At 38.6% G+C, this 17,092-nt stretch overlaps 1 long non-coding RNA gene across 1 annotated transcript in view; it reads right to left on the bottom strand.

Moving 5' to 3' along the window:
* Nucleotides 1-17,092, bottom strand: part of LOC309637589 — an 83,657-nt gene that overhangs the window by 18,600 nt on the left and 47,965 nt on the right. The gene's annotated exons all lie outside the window — the stretch shown is intronic.

The following is a 17,092-nucleotide window of genomic DNA, read 5'->3' as shown; positions in this document are numbered from 1 at the left end:
CATCTCCCTCCCTCCCACCCTCCCCATCCCACCCCTCTAGGTGGTCACAAAGCACTGAGCTGATCTCCCTGTGCTATGCGGCTGCTTCCCACTAGCTATCTATTACTCTTGCACTGTTGGTGGGAATGTAAATTGATACAGCCACTATGGAGAACAGTATGGAGGTTCCTTAAAAAACTACAAATAGAACTACCATACGACCCAGCAATCCCACTACTGGGCATATACCCTGAGAAAACCATAGTTCAAAAAGAATCATGTACCAAAATGTTCATTGCAGCTCTATTTACAGAAGCTTGGAGTTTTGATACTAATCTCTGCTTCTTCCTTGGGACCATTTGACTTTCTCTGCATTCTGAACATCCCTTTTTCCTTACATAATTCTGAACTAAGTATGGGGTGTTTAAGGACCTCTAGTCTGATATTACCATCCACCTCATGTTTTTGACTCCAGTAATATCAGATGGCTTATAATCTTCTCTCCTGGGCAATCCCTGTGCTTATTCAGTCCTCTATGCTTTTGCTTATTCCCTTGTTTGCACTGCACATGCTTTTCTCCAACCTTCTTTTTCTGCTGAAGTATACTTCATAAGACTTGGTGTAGGTATCATCTCATTACCAAGGCTTCCAAATTAAAGAGGCTACCATTTCTCTCTGCCCACCTTTATGTACCTCTATGTGCTCAACTGCATTCTATCATTCTATTAAAAGAGTTGAAAACAGACACAAAGTACTCCACAATGTAAAGAAAGCTTCCAACAGTTGGGGCCAACAACTTACACCGCAGGCTTCCCAATAGTTGGCTGAAAAGTCCCTACCACCATCAGTCAACTCCACCTGCTGTTCCCCACTCACAGACACTGATTACTAAAGAGGGGAAATGTTGAGTTGAGCTAAGCTACTCCGTGGTATTGCTGCCTCGGCATCCACGTTGTTTGGCAAAATGGCCTGCAGAGACCTTAAACTAACACTAGTCCCCTCATGCAAGCACATGTCCTAGATGTCAGCCTGCAGAATAACAAGCAAATGTAAGTTTCTGATATGACCTCACCAACAGCCCTTATGGTCAGCAGTCTCCCCTGGCTCCCTGCATCTGTCGGCCTCATTCAACCCTTAGGTAAGACCCCTGGGGGCTCACCAAAATTTTCTGTTCTTTTGGTTTGAGTGGACAAATCTGGCCCTAGCCTGGGAATCCCAAAGCACTGCACCCATGGATCCTGATAAGGGAATGTGCCCCAGGTCCTGCCTGTCCTCTGACTCTCTCTACATTCTGCCTTGATCTCCCTGTATAGCCCCTGGAGGCAAGCTGTGTACTTCCTCCAGGACCTGTGAGTGATAAACTTCTCTATTTCACTTTCTCTTGTTACCTGTTGTTGAACCACAACTTACCATCCGGCGCCCTTTGCTCCACTTAACAAATGTTCATTTAACTAAGTCCTACCAGGAAGGAGGTAGAAAAGAAAGTGAACTCAGATGCCATAGACTTTCTCCAACAGTCCAATCCTTTCCCGTGTTCTTCTCCCCAGAAACTTCTTCACACCCCATTTCCATGCAAGCGAGAAAGAAGATTTTGAGACATCTGCTCATATAGAGGAGGAATGTATGAAATGAGGGGCAGATCAGAATTTCTTATTCTGGTTGGATATTTGCTTAGACAATGGACTTGAAATTTATTTCTGTTCATTCTGCTCAAGAGAGAAATTTGGGGGGAAAGATGGCATATCATTTAATCTTCACAATTTGAGCCACTTAGCTATTGTCACACAAAAGGGCTGCCTGCCAGCCAAGAGACTTACGCAGCTCAAGGATGCGGGGTGGGCCCTGGGAGTCGGAGTGAAGGGGGCAGTGGAAAGGAGTTGAACTTGACTCGGACTCTGGAGTCAGCCTGCTGGTCCCCAGTACCAGCTCTACTCCTCACTGGCTGCAGGGACTTGGGCAAAGCACTTCCTTTTCCTGAGCCTTAATTTTCCCATCTGTAGAAAGGGATAGTCTAACAACTGACTTTATAGAATTTTAATAACGAATAAACTGAACAGCGAAAGAAAGATGCTTTACATAGCACTTAGCATGAAGTAAAAGCATATTTAATGTTAGCAAATAAATGTAACCATTGATTTTTTTTCTTTGCTTTAAGACTAGACTTTATCCCACATCTTGATCAGAGTTGGATTCCTGAATTTTCTTTCTATTCCTTCTTACCCCTGGCATGGCCTGGGCCACGCTGTGCCCAGTTAAGTTTCAGGGTTTCTGTTTTACCCATCCTAGTATATACTCTGCTGTAGTTTAGTTAGCTATGCCTGCCTGTGCCCAAATATGAGTAAATAATTGAGTTTCATAGTGCAAACATTCTTATAGCACCTCTTAAAATACCCTAAATCATATGATAAGAAGGTATAGAGGAAATTTGGAAAAGCCAGAGGTATAATAAATCCTAGCGTTTAGATTGTATACAGAAAACACTCACACACACACACACAGAGAATCTGAGATGCAAAACTCACAAAACAAACAGACCACAGTAAATATATTGAAAGATTGAATATACAAACATAAAGTGGCTATGCCATATATAAGAATAAGATTCTCAACCCCACAATCTGCAGCCACCAGCCCAGGAAGTCAGCTGGCTATTTATAAGTTAGACTTGTAGTAATCAGACTGCTATCACCAGTAACAATCCAGAAAGCCAAACAATCACTGCTATAACAGTGATCTCCAAACGGTCAAGACTTGATGACAGCAATTTTTATTGACAGTTTCCCTAGCGTTTATTCCTTCTTCCAAGTTAGGACCAACCAGAGAAAGTCAAATATTCACCCCTAACCAATCACACAGGATGCCCTGCTTCTGGTTTTCCTGGGTACTGCTTCCCATGCCACCAGCCTACAACCCAGGCAAACCTGAAGCCTTCCCTCCGTCCCCTATAAAGCTTTCCCACCCCTCTGCCTGCCTTTGAATCTCTGCCTAAACACAAGTGATGGTGGCCAACTCCTTTGCTATAGCAAGCTCTGAATAACTAGCCTTTGGTTGTTCTCACTTAGGTGGTCTTTGTTTATTTCCACAGTATTTATAAAATATTGTTTGAATTTTATCTCAATGAAATCTGATCACGTATAAGCTATGACTGCATAGTCATATACAGTCATATACATAGACACTGTATAGTGTCACGCAGAATGGCTGGTCCTACTGCGGGGAATCACAGAGGCTTAACCTCGGCATCTCAAAAGCACCCAAACTAAAACAGAGCACAGTGCGAAATAAGTCACGGTTCAGAGTACCTGACAGGAAGCAATTAAAGATTTAAGAACCACTAAAACTGAATGAGGGCTCACTCTGCCCTTTCAAAGTAGGTCAGTTCTGAGAGGATGACCTGGCTGATCCGTAAGGCAATTAGAAGTGTCACCTTAAAATTAATTACAGGGTCACATGAACCATTCACCCACTGACATCATCACAAATGGTCAACTCATTTCCTCTGTTCTCATATTACCCAGAAACACCAAATGTGTTAGGAATTCCCAAACTTTCGGCAACGAGTTTTGTTGGCTCTTTTTCATTAACCTATACATACGTTACCTTTAAAACAATAATGTAAAGATACACTGATATATTCTTTAATAAATACATTATTTTAGCCTACTAAGGAATTTTCAACTCCTCCTATTTCAAAATTAATGATTGCTTCCATGTCTTTTAAGCCCAAAGGAACTACGTTGTTTGAGAGGATTGAGTGGTGGAGGGTGAGGGCACGTAGCCAAATAGGGAGAAGAGAGCACCAATCAGACAATAGACGTGGCAGAGGATTGCTCTTAAACTTTTTTAAAGTATATTTTGACAATAACATCCCCAGGCTATAGAGCTAAATTGCTTTGATCATTTATGAGCATCTGTGTGTCTTCAATAAGCCTTAAACTCCCACAGGGGAGCAATGAAGCCAGAAATAGTGGTCATCATTAATCCAGGAGAACCCCTCTATAGTATGGGGTCCAAAATAAGACCAACTTGTCTTGGACCCTGGTTTTCTATATTAAGATATTTTATCTATGGATATAAAGATGTATATCAATGTGCTCCATCTGTAGGCTCTTGTGGCTACTAAGGGAGTGTCAATAAGCTTAGATTCCAGCTAAGACCACCTCTCACTCATTCTTCAGGTGTCAGCCTGATCGTCACTTCCTCTGGGAAATCATTGTGCTCTTCCGCATCCCCAGCAATTCCCGTCTCCCTGTTATCTCCCTTCCCATCTTTCCTCCATATTTCATGCAGTTTCCATTTCTCAGTATCCTTATCACATGTTGACACATAACTTGTACACAAATGTTCATAGCAGTTTTATACATAATGGCCCCAAGCTGGAAGCAACACAAACAACCATGTACAGGTGAATGAATAAATGAGATACATCATTTTTAAAACAATTATGTTAGTTGTTTGATATGCCTTTATCACTAATCATATAGCATCCTCGAGTACTTAGTTTACACGTATAAGAAACCACCGCACTTTTTTCCAAAGTGGGGTACTACTTTACGCTCCCACCAACTGTGTATGAGACTTCAAGTGGCTCTATACCATGGCCAACATTGGGTGGTGTTAGACTTTTAGATTTTAACCATTCTGGTGAACGTGTCGTAGTATCTCACTGTGGTTTTAAGTTTCATTTCCAATGATAAATAATGACATAGAGCACTTGTTCATGTGCTTACTGGTCATTTATATATCCATCTAAAATGTCTCCTCACTTTTTTTTAAGTTGGGTTTTTCTCTTCTTACTCTTGAGTTGTGTGAGTTCTTTATACATCTCAGATATGAATCCTTTGTCAGGTATATGTATTGGGAATATTTTATCCCAGTCTGTGGTTTCCCTTTTCATGTTTTCAAGGTGTCCTTTGAAGAGTAGAAATGTTCAACTCTTGATTAACTCTGTTTATCATTTTTTAAAATAATCATCAATTTCTGAGATTGGCTTATGGTTTTCATGGGAACATTAGTCTCAGAGACAGTTACAAAGTGTTTATACTGACCTTATACTAAAGACACTAATTCAAGAATCCCACAGGCTCAGTGATTCCTATGCAAGTTAAATAAAGAAAATCACATCAGGACACATAATGGTCAAACTTTTGAAAACTAAAGGGACAGAGAAAATCTTAAACACATCCAGAGAAAAGAAGTCACTATTTTCAAAAGAAAAACAGTAAGTCCAAAAGCTGAATTGTCAAGAGAAACCATGGAATCTGGAAGAAAATGGAATAGCATCTTTAAAGTGCTGAAAGAGAGAAAAATCAGCCTAGACTTCCAGTTCCAAGAAGAATATCCTTCAGATACTAATATTAGGATATTTTTAGACACACAAAAGATCTAGAATTTGTCACCAGAAGAATTCCACTGCAAGAAATCATAAAGGAAGTTCTTTGGCTGAAGAGAATAGTTCCAGATGAAAGCACAGAACTGCAAGAGGAAGGAAGCACACCACGTAGGGAAAATAGGGATAAAAGTCAAATAATATTGACTGTTGTAATGTTAATACTAATAGTATCTTGTGTAGTTATAGGGAGTGAGGATGTAAAACACATGGCATCCATAGCACACAGGGCAGGAGGGGGATAAAAGGAATTAAACTTTTACATTTCTCACATCATTTGGGACGTGATAAGAGTACTAATTTGAAGTAGAATGTCATAAATCAAGGATGCATATTGAAATCTAACCACTGAAAGAATTATATAAGAATGTATAATTTTATAAGAATGTATAATCTTATATAAGAATGTGTAAAGAATGTAAGCATTATATAAGAGAAAAATTATTTCCGTATACCTAAAAACAAAGCCAACAGAAAATAGCAGGATCAACTATAAATACACCACAAAGGAATGTAAAATTTTATTCCTTTTTGCCAAAGTATGAATTCACAATCCCTAATCCACCGTCCACCTGATGGGCTCCATTTATTTCAGCCTGGTAAAGAAATGTTTTTTATGCTGAACATGTGAAAGAGGGTTCCTCTTTCCCAGCCACTCAGCTATAAATTTCATGGTCAGATGCATCAAGACTAGCATGATCTTTTGGCCAAACTGTCCTGTCAGTATTTATTTATAAGTGTTGATTTTAGATAAAACAGGGGAGAGGGGAATAGAATAAACAAGTTGTGTGAGTTAGGTCTCACTAGGTTATGCTACAATAATAAATAACCCCCAAATCTTAGTGGTTCAGAAAAATTAAGGCTTATATCTCACACATGTGACATGGCAATGGCAGTCAACATCAGCTCTCCTCCACGCTGTCTTCCTTTCTGTTCCCAGCTGAAGGAGTATCCCTTATCTAAGGCAGGACCCCTCTTTTAGCAGTAGAGTAAAAGTGATTGCAGAATAAGGTAATAACTCTTAAAGCTTCTGCTCCAAAATAGTGGAGGTCACTTCTTCTATTTCTTTGGCCAAAGCAAGTCTGACGGCCAAGGCTGATATCAACAGGGTCATAAGTATCCTCCAGCAAGAGAAGGCCATGGGGGGTGGCCAATGAGAAATGGGTCAAAAGGAGAAACAGTGAATATTTTAAACAAATACTACAATCTACCACACACACGGTATTTCCTAACCATTACATTTTTCTTGTATCATCTTCTTCCAACCATTATTCAGAAATTATCTTATCTCTGTTCACATGAGATTATCTGATTAAATTGCTTCTTCTCTAAGAAGAACTTGGCACTGTTTCCTATTCCCTTTTTTCTTTTTCAGTTACACTGTGGTTATATCTACTATATCACATTTTCTCCTCGTTTCCTTTTTTTTAGTTAAATCATTTTGTAATTCTTTATTCCTTTTAATTGAGATAAAATAGACATATAACATTGAATGAGTTTTAGATGTACAACGTAATGATTTGAGATATGTACATACTGCAAAATGATCACCACAGTAAGTTTAGTTACCATCCATCACCACACATACAGTTTTTTTTCTTGTGATGAGAACTTTTAAGATTTACTCTTTTAGGGACTTTCAAATATACAATAGAGGTAACTACGTTGTTGACTATATTCACTATGGCGTACGTTACATCCCAGAACTTATAACTGGAAGTTTATATCTTTTGTCCACCTTCACGTAATTTGCTGACTCCCAACCCCCATCTCTAGAAACCATCAGTTTGTTTTTTCTCTTTCAGATCCCACCTATAAGTGATATCACGTGGTAATTGCCTTTTTCTGTCTGACTTATTTCACTTAGCATAACGTCCTCATGGTCGATGCATGTTGTTCCAAATGGCAGGATTTCCTTTTTTTATGGCAGGAAGGCAGGAAGGCAGGAAGGCAGGAAGGCAGGAAGGCAGGAAGGCAGGAAGGCAGGAAGGAAGGAAGGAAGGAAGGAAGGAAGGAAGGAAGGAAGGAAGAAGGAAGGAAGGTGAATATATGTATATACACATTTCATTCATCCGCTGATGGACACTTAGGTTGTTTCCATGTCTTGGTTATTGTGAATAATGCTGCAGAAAACACAGGGGTGCAAATATCTTTTCAAGACAGTGATTTCATTTCCTTTGTATAAATACCCAGAATTGAACTGCTGGATCATAGGCTAGTTCTATTTTTAATTTCTTGAGGAGCTTCCATGCTATTTTCCTTAGTGGCTACATCAATTTACATTCCCACCAACAGTGCACAAGGTCTCCCTTTTCTCCACATCCTTGCCAACACTTGTTATTTCTCCTCTTTTTGATAATAGCCATCCTAACAGGTGTGAAGTGATATCTCCTTGTGGTTTTGATTTGTGTTTCCCTGATGATTAGTGTGTTGGGTTCCTTTTCCCATCTGTTGGCCATCTGTATGTTGGCCATCTGTATGTCCTCTTTGGAAAATTGTCCATTCAGATACTCTGCCCATATTCTGATTAGATTGTTGGGTTTCTTTCTACTGAGTTGTATGAGTTTTTTTTAATATATTTTAGATATTAACTTCTTATCAGATATATGATTTGCAAATATTTTCTCCCATTCCATAGGGTGCCTTTTCATTTTGTTGATAGTTTCCTTTGCTGTATAGAAGCTTTTTAGTTTGATATAGTCCCATATGTTTATTTTTGCTTTTGGTGTCAAATCCAAAAAAACCATTGCTAAGACCAAAGTCAAGGAGATTACTACCTATATTTTCTTCTAAGAGTTTTATGGTTTCAGGTTTTATATTTAAGTATTTAATCCATTTTGAATTAATTTTTCTGTATGGTGTAAGATAAATGTCCAGTTTCATTCTTTCACATGGATATCCAGTTTTCCCAACAACACTTATTGAAGAGACTATCCATCCCCATTGTATACTCTTGGCTCCTTTGTTATAAATTAATTGACCATATATATATAGGTTTACTTCTGGGTTCTCCATTGTCTGTTTCATTGATCCATATGTCTATTTTTATGCCACCACCATACTGTTTTGGTTGCTATAGCTTTGTAACAGTTTGAAATCAGGAAGCAGGATGCCTCCAACTTTGTTCTTCTTTCTCAAGATTGCTTTGGTTATTTGGGGTCTTTCGTGGTTCCACACAAATTTGAATATTGTTTTTTTTCTGTGAAAAATGCCTTTGGAATTTCGATAGGGATTGCATTGAGTCTGCAGATTGCTTTGGGTAGTATGGACATTTTAACAGTATTAATTCTTCCAAACCATGAGCATGGAATATCTTTCCATTTATTTGTGTCTTCTTCAATTTATTTTATTACTATTTTATAGTTTACAGTGTTCAGGTCTTTCATCTCCTTAGCTAAATGTATTCCTAAGCATTTTATCATTTTGATGTAACTGTAAATGGGAATGTTTTCTTAATTTCTTTTTGATAGTTTATTATTTTATAATATGCAACTGATTTTTATATATTGATTTTGTATCCTGCAACTATACTAAATTTATTTATTAGTTCTAACAGCTTTTTGTTGAAGTCTTTAAGATTTTCTATATGTAATATCATGTCATCTGCAAATAGAGATAGTTTTCATTCTTCTGTTCTGATTTGGATGACTTTTCTTTTTTTTTTTGCCTAATTGCTCTTTCTAGGCATCCAGTATTATGTTGAATAAATGTAGTGAGAGTGGGTATCCTTGTCTTATTCTTGATCTTAGAGGAAAAGCTTTCAGTTTTTCACTGTTGAGTGTGATGTAAGCTGTGGGATTGTCATATATGGCCTTCATTATGTTGAGGTACATTCCCTCTATACCCACTTTGTTGAGAGTTTTAAAATCAAGATGCATCTATATGAAATATATATAATTTTCCCTAAGATATGTTATTGAACCAAATGTGTTTATCGATCAATATTATTTTAAAATCAAGAAATGCCCATTTTATTTATTAGTTCTAAGTCATGTATACATGAAGCAGATATATTTTCCTGTTTTTAAAAGAGCTATTGCTACTGACTGTAATTCATCCTGGCTGGATGAGACCAGATGAATTTTCATCTAAAGTCTTATGTCTCATTTTCCACACAGTAGATAAATAAATAGAGCAGATTCAAAACATGGACTACATCATAAAGAAAAATTGTATAAGCCAACACACTTAGAGAGGGTTGAAGACGGATGCATCCCTTTTAGTAATCTACAATTATGAGCTTAAAACAGACTTCTAGAGTCAAGACATCAAGAACCTCTGTAATTCTCTGCCCCATGTTTCATACATAATTGCTACCCATGGCATCATAAGCCAAATGAATGGATGAGGGGGAGGGGAATGGCTGTATAACAACCACAACAGTAATATATTACCCATGCACCATACTTTGTAGTTTAAAAAGCAGTTTCACATCTGTCACCTCATTTCAACTTGTACACAACTTGGCTGTAAGCAGGACTGGTGTTAATATCCTCATTTTATACAAGAGTGAAATGAGACTTTGAAACTTTAAGTGACTCATCCAGGGTTACAGAGCTATGTAGAGGCACAGGCTGAACTTGAACACACGTCTCTGCACACTGCCTTTCAAACTTTGTATGCCTGAGAATCAACAGAAGATTTTGTTAAAAATGAGATTCTTATCCCTACCTTCCAGAGATTCTAACTCAATTTTTCTGGTGTGGGGTCCAGAAATTTACATTTTCACTAGATTCCCAGGTGATTCTGGTGCAGTATGAACCCAATTTTACCTAACATTGTGGAGGGCAAAGAGGAGCTGGAAGAATCTGTGGGAAGCATTTAAAATTGAATATCTATCACTAGTCCTACGAGAAAAACTTAATCTACTCCCTGCACCACTATCACTGGTAACTGGTGACGTAGTAGTAGGTCAGGATGAAAAAAAGCTAATGGTGTTGGTAGATGTTTTTTTTAAAGTAACATGCTCATAACACCATTCAGTGTAATCCCAATGAAGCTTTATGAACAACTGATGTGCTTTAGTTTTGCCTGATTATGATATTACCATCTGATAATACTCACGTAGAGGTATCTGGGATTGGGACCCCCGTGTTCCTTTGGGACAACTTTAATAAAATTGAACTCTCAGCCTTAATAGGATGACAGCTTGCCAGGAGATGTTACCAGCCATTACTTTCCTTAATTGTCTACATTACATACAATTAAATGCTCCTATTTTCTTGACTGCATTTTCTTTTATTTTGTTCTTTTAATATGACTTGGAACATCAAGACTTGCAAACCAGAAGTTTTGGAGGACAGATAGATGTTTTACAAGTGAAGTCAAGAGCTGTGTTTTAGAAACACTTTTTTTTTTTTTTTTAACATTTTAGGCAGGTCAATATCAAAGGAGAGTCTCTTAAAGAATGATGACCTGGTGTGTCTTTTTTTTTTTCCACAAATGGAACAAGAATCTTTCATGTCATCACAAATTTAATACTGTCTCTTGTGTTTTCCTTTGCAATCTCTTTGATTGGATTATGTTCAAGGACACAGGGGCCTCTTGTCTTTTGAGTCCATTTAAAAGTTCATTTTCCAGCTTTGACATTCAGCTCAAGAGTTTCAACAGCAGTTAATCAAAAATATCCCTATCAGAAACATCATTAATCTTTACCAGACAGGAGCAGTTATGTTTGTGACTAAACTTTGATGGACTCTTTGGAGGTGGGATTTACCATTCTGCAAATGTTTTGCAAAGGAAGACAAGGCTTTGAACAAAGTGAGAGAAACAATTTTAAAGAGTTAGAACCCAAATCCCAGAGTCACTCAATCAGTCCTGGAGGAAACATTCATTTCTGCTGTAGGTCATGAGAATGGTCACTTCTGGGTTCAACACCATCCAAGTGGGCATTAAGGCATTTGGTTATCCGTCCTCCTCATTTCAGTTCTCAGCCCTTCTCTGCTCTCTCCCCTTGGATGAGCTCATTTCTTCCTGATTTCAACTATCACCTCAATGCCTCAGTGTAGATGACTCATGGATTCATTCAGTTACCTAGCAGGTATTGAATTCCCACTGCTATAATAACCATCATCATCATAGCTTCCATTTATTGAGTTCTCATTATTGCCAGAAACTGCTGACCTTCTCTGTATATTGTGGAGAGACTTGGGTATTGTGGTTAAGATGGTGCAAGATCTGGAGGCCAGCTGCCTAGGTTTGAATAACTTTGCAGAAATTATTCAGGTTTCTGTGGCTTTGCTTCTCTCTCTCTCTCTCTAAAATGGGTATGAAAAGAGTACCTACCCACAGAATCTTGAGTTTTCGTTTAGAATTAAATAAAAGAGTTCATAAAATATTTAATACACTGCCTTACTCATAGTAAAGTTTCAATTAACATTGGTTTTAATAGTTGATGGTTATTTTCACCCTAATTTTTGTATAATAGCCCAATGCTCCTAAGATGTAATTACTATTTTTTCCAATTTATAAACATACCTGTATTCTTCATCATCATGCTATGCGCCTCTCTAAATCATGGCCCATGAGATAATACATTGTTAGAAAAGATATCAGCCCTTGACCTCAAGTTGCACACATACACAAATAAGAGGCCTGAGATAACCATAAAATATTAAAAACTGATGAGAGCTCAGGATCCTGTCTCAGGATTGTCTATTTGTAGCCTTATTCCTATTATCTGATTTCTAAGTATTTACAGAGTTACATTCAGAGATGAAAACACAGTGACTACCAAAACCCAGAGCTGTAATCACAGCAAGGTGTTCCATTTACAACCAAGGGCATTCGTCTCAGCGAGGTTTAAGGATGTGGTGACAGTCATAGCTGGTGTCACAGGCAGAGCTCCTGACTCTCTCTGCTCCACCACTCACGATAATCCATCACCACTTGGTGTCCTACCATCAACACTATTCATCATTTCAAAATGTAAACTTAACACTCAACATATTGATTACCTATTTGCTACAGTTTGGAAGGCCCCATGTTTGACAAAACACTCTCTTTCAACATGGTGCATACACCACATTGCAATTAATCAGAACCAGCCATATTGGAACCATCTTTAATAGTTACCAGACAGAAGCTTTTACTTGTACAACTAAACTTTGATGGGATTTACCATTTTGAAAATGCTTTGAAAGGGAAGGCAAAGCTTTGAAGCAAAGTGGGAGAAGTACTTTGTTTTTTAAGAGCTCAGTGAAGACTAAAACCCACGAGTTGTTAAACTAGTTCTTTAAGGAATCCTTTGTTACTACTGCGAGATATGAGAAACTCATCCCCTCATCTCTTGTCTGCAGGAAATCTGGTTGGTTCATAACACATTCAGTATCTGAGCACTTGTCGCCATATCCACTGCCACCATCCTGTTCCAAGCCATGACCATCTCTCACTGCGTTCACTGTAGGAGCCTCCTATCTAGACAGCTTGCCTTTACTTTTACCCCCTAGGGTGTAGTCTTTTCAAGGAATCGACTCCACAAAGAATTGCCAGAGTAATGATCTTCAAATATGAGTCAGATTATGTCCTTCCTACGTAGGATCCCCCAGTGGCGTTCCACTGGACTCAGAGGAGAGCTCAACTCCCTTTCAGTGGCCTAGGGCCCCACCTTCTCCAACTCCCTTCTCCTTTCCTGCCTGCTGGTGTCTCCAGTTGCTCTCCCCTCCATTCATTCCCCTTCAGGGCCCTGGCCTCCTCGCATTCCTTGGAAATCTTAAGGCCTTTGCCCTGGAATATTCTTCACAAAGATATCTGGGAGGCTCACTCTCTCACTTCTTTAGTTCTTTGCTCAGAAGCCCCCTTCTCCGTGAGGCTTACCTGGATTACCACTTTAAATATAGTTATGTGGCCCTGCATGTGCGCACACGTGCACACACAGATGCACACACATTCCTGATTCGCTTTAACTGTGCTTAGAAGTTTATATAGTGTCTGACCCAAACTAGGACATCTTTTAGAGGTAAAGAGTTGCTGTGAATAATTATGTTGGGACAAGAGGAATAAACTGAGGCTGCCTTGGGGAAACAGAGACATTCACCCAACCTGCTCTGATTTTCCCCCATAGCATTTACTGCCTTTCGGCAGACTATAATATTTACATATTTATTACGTGTATTAGTTATGGTCTGCTTCTCCCTCTTCGAACATAATCTCCACGAGGCCAAGGGTATCCGTCCCTTTTATTTATTGATGTATTCTAAGTGTTGAGAATAGTGCTTGACAGTCTGGCACATAGTAGATTCTCAATGAATATTTGTTGAATTGAATGAATAAGTGATATGGGGAAACCAAAGATGATCTCCAAGTTCCTTCAAACTTTAAGCATGAGGTGAATTTTTCAGTTCAGTTCTATCAAAAATCTTTATAAAAATTAATGAGATGAATATGCAAACGTAAAATCTGAATCATAGTCATGAAATTCTAGATTTTGGACGCTGGGTCTGGAGGCGATACTAATGGATGATCTGGGTCTATCTCCCTTCTTTCAAAACAACAAATGTTCACATCATTGCTCCCAAGTTATCTCCTGTCCTCCATCCTTGAATGTCTCTGACTTGCTCCTCCTCATCTTTAAAAGCTCAGGTAGAAATTTCTCCCTAAAACTTTGCATTTTCCCCACCTCCCGTCACACCAAGAAAAAGTCTTGCCCGCAAAACATTGCTCTCTGTTCCCATATATTATTATTTCTGTTCCTTGTACATGTCCTGGAATTGTGTATATCTCATTACATACATTCCATCACATCACCTTCCAGCCTATTGCTATGTCTTCTTTGTATCCTTCAGTGAACTGTAATTTTTTTTTTAGAGTCAAGTGCTCTAATTTATTCATTTTGGGATTCACAGCAACTGGCACGGTACCTGGCAGACTGTGGGCACTGTATAGGTTTTTACTGATGTGAATTAAACTGCATTGGATTTATTGACAACTATATCTTCACTCTCATTAACCACTCCACCTACCCAAAATGTGCTGTATAACTGCAACATTCCAGCTTAACCATAGCATTTTATATCGTTGTGATATCAAAGACCCTTTATAACATGACGTATTCACTTAGTAATGGTTCTCTAGCCTCCAAATGACCCCACTCCCAGGTATAAATGATCTTCAAACCCTAGTTGCCACATTAGAGAAGGCTACCATTTTCACGACTGCAGATCAGCAGTCTAAACTGAGTTCTTTTATTTACTAGTGAATACAAGAATTTTAAAAATGATTTTGAAGCTATCAAATCTAATCTGTGTCAACCTGAAATCTTCTGCAGTTATATTCCCAAACATAAGTTTCCATGTATATAGAATACACATGCACACACACACGTGTATCTATGATCCCCACAATGTATGAGGATAGATATTATTGAAACACATCGCCTAATTCCTGTGAATTACTTTTCAAGCCTCTAATATTTTGGTGACTGTTGGCCAAGTCCTCTTTGACTCTGTTACTGAACAACTTGTCCATTACTACTTATATTTTCTTCCTCTGCGCTCTCCACCATATTTCGTCCTGAGCTGCTTTACCATATGAGAGTGCTAATCATCTGTGTTTAACTTTGATTATATTCAATTTCTGCTGTGTTCTTGAGCCAGAAACCAGTTCTGTTTCATACGTCCAAGCCTGCTTTGTATCTGAACCTTTCAACAGTGAAATGCCCAGAAATAAAGGAAATATTTGAATACCTTAAATATAAATAGTTTAAATATCATTTAATCAAGACTCTCCAGATAAGCCACTAGCTGTCGAATTTCTTTTATTTTGCCCTCCACAAATCTGTCCCCAGAGCCTTCCACCGTGAAAGCCATCCAATATGAATTGTTGATAATCTCCATCATTTAAAATCCTTCCCCACTTTCTCCATCAGAGTATATAATATATGGCATCTTTTTCCTCATCTTTTCCCAGCATACTTCTTTTGTTCAGTCTAGAATCAGGGAATTCATATGACAGATACAATTGATTTAAACTGTGCTGATTCTCCTCCCGACCAGCAAGGCCAGATTCTATCCCCTTAAATCACCATTCCAAGAAGGGAAGAAATAGACAAACATTACTGAACATCACAAAGAACAGTTTCTCAGCAGGTTGAGATATCATGGGATGATCTTCCCAAAGCCCCAAAGCCACCAGGGGTCTGTTGGAAATAGTTGCAAGAGTCAAGCCCTCACAGTTACCAGAAATTCAAGCTGCCTTATGTATGTGTGGAAAAGATGTGTCACATACTTGCTCTCTAAAGTACCTTAAGGATAACATCCTGTTCACTTTTCACTCGGATGATATCTGTATTTCAGCAAATGTCAGCAAGTCCACACGCTTTGGCAGAACAAATGTTATTTTTCCTTTCATAACTGTCCTAAGAGGAATTGTGCAATCCTACAGATAATCACAGGGAGCTCTTGTTGGCATGCAACCAAGGCAGGATACTCTTCTCCGGAGGAGGCCAATTGTGAATTGGGTTCGCTGCTGGCAAATTGCTTTTTTCTGTTCGGTTCAATTTAGTTTTCATGATTTTTCCTGAGGGCTCATCCGGCCTTGCTCAACTAACTGGTTTAACAGATCAGCTCAAGTTCAGAAGCCCTCAATCTTTCCAAGATTTCGAAATGTCTTTTTATTCAATCTCTGATTAGGACAAGTGAGAGCAACCAACATTTTACAGGTCTTAAAATCGCCAAGACAGATACTTAGAAAAAAAAAAAAGGGCAGGGGAGGAACTACAGTAAATTACACCAGGCATAATTTTACCCAAACTCAGAGGGAAAAAGAAGAGTGGAAGCAGCTTTTAACTTTAAGTGAAAGTTACATTCTCTGAACAATGATGTCTTTAAAAATATGCTGGACAATCCATGAACAGCAATAGCAATGGACCAAAGAAAATCGAGGCTCTGTGTTCAAGACAAGAGACCAGGAGCCAGGACCCGAATGTTTGGGAACTTGGTTTCTACTTATACAAACTGGCTGGAACATTCAGCCGTGAATAAACTCAAGATTCTAGATTGGCTCCATGAGTGAAACATTATTGGAATAATAATGTTTATAGGTTTTATTAATAAACCTATATTTTAATTAGGTTTAATTAAAGGATGTTTTAATTACAGTTAGGTTTAGTTACATAAAACACACACACACACACACACACACACACACACACACACCAAATTTGAGTCATTGAGATGAGGTAGAAATTTTATCGTCCTTACATAATGGAATCTGGAGGGAAGTAGTCCAATACTGAGAGGAGAATTCCCTGCTCACCCAAGTGCTCTTATCTTTATGTTCCACAATGTTATCACATGGCTTCAGTTCACAATGTTGCCTCATGTTCCAAAATGGTTGCTAGAGCTACAGCCTTTATGTCTGCCTTCCAGGCAGGAGAAAGCGGGGAAAGCAAAAGGCAAACACCTCCTACTTGAGTCAGCTTTACTTGATGAACATTCCTAGGAGAAATACACTGCTGGTTACAGTAACCAGTAAACACACTACCAGCTAGATGCATGGAGGCTGGCGAATGCAGTCTTTTAGCTAGACATCTTTTTGCCATCCCAACCAAAATACTGGCTCAGTTACCAAAAATACAAGGAGAGTGGACATTGATTAAGCAGCTTCAGTCTGTCTTGCGGGTGAAGTAATATTTTCATGAAACTGGAGGGGAGACACTTTGAAGACTATTGGCTTCTTTTAACCATTACCTTATATAAATATATCACGAATGATTTTTCATAATGC

The sequence above is a fragment of the Balaenoptera physalus genome (genome assembly GCF_965194825.1).
Source record: "Balaenoptera physalus genome assembly, chromosome: 11".
In the NCBI taxonomy this organism is placed as follows: Eukaryota; Metazoa; Chordata; class Mammalia; order Artiodactyla; family Balaenopteridae; genus Balaenoptera; species Balaenoptera physalus.
Note: the sequence above shows the minus strand (reverse complement) of the source record. Positions and strands in the feature narration are given on the sequence as shown.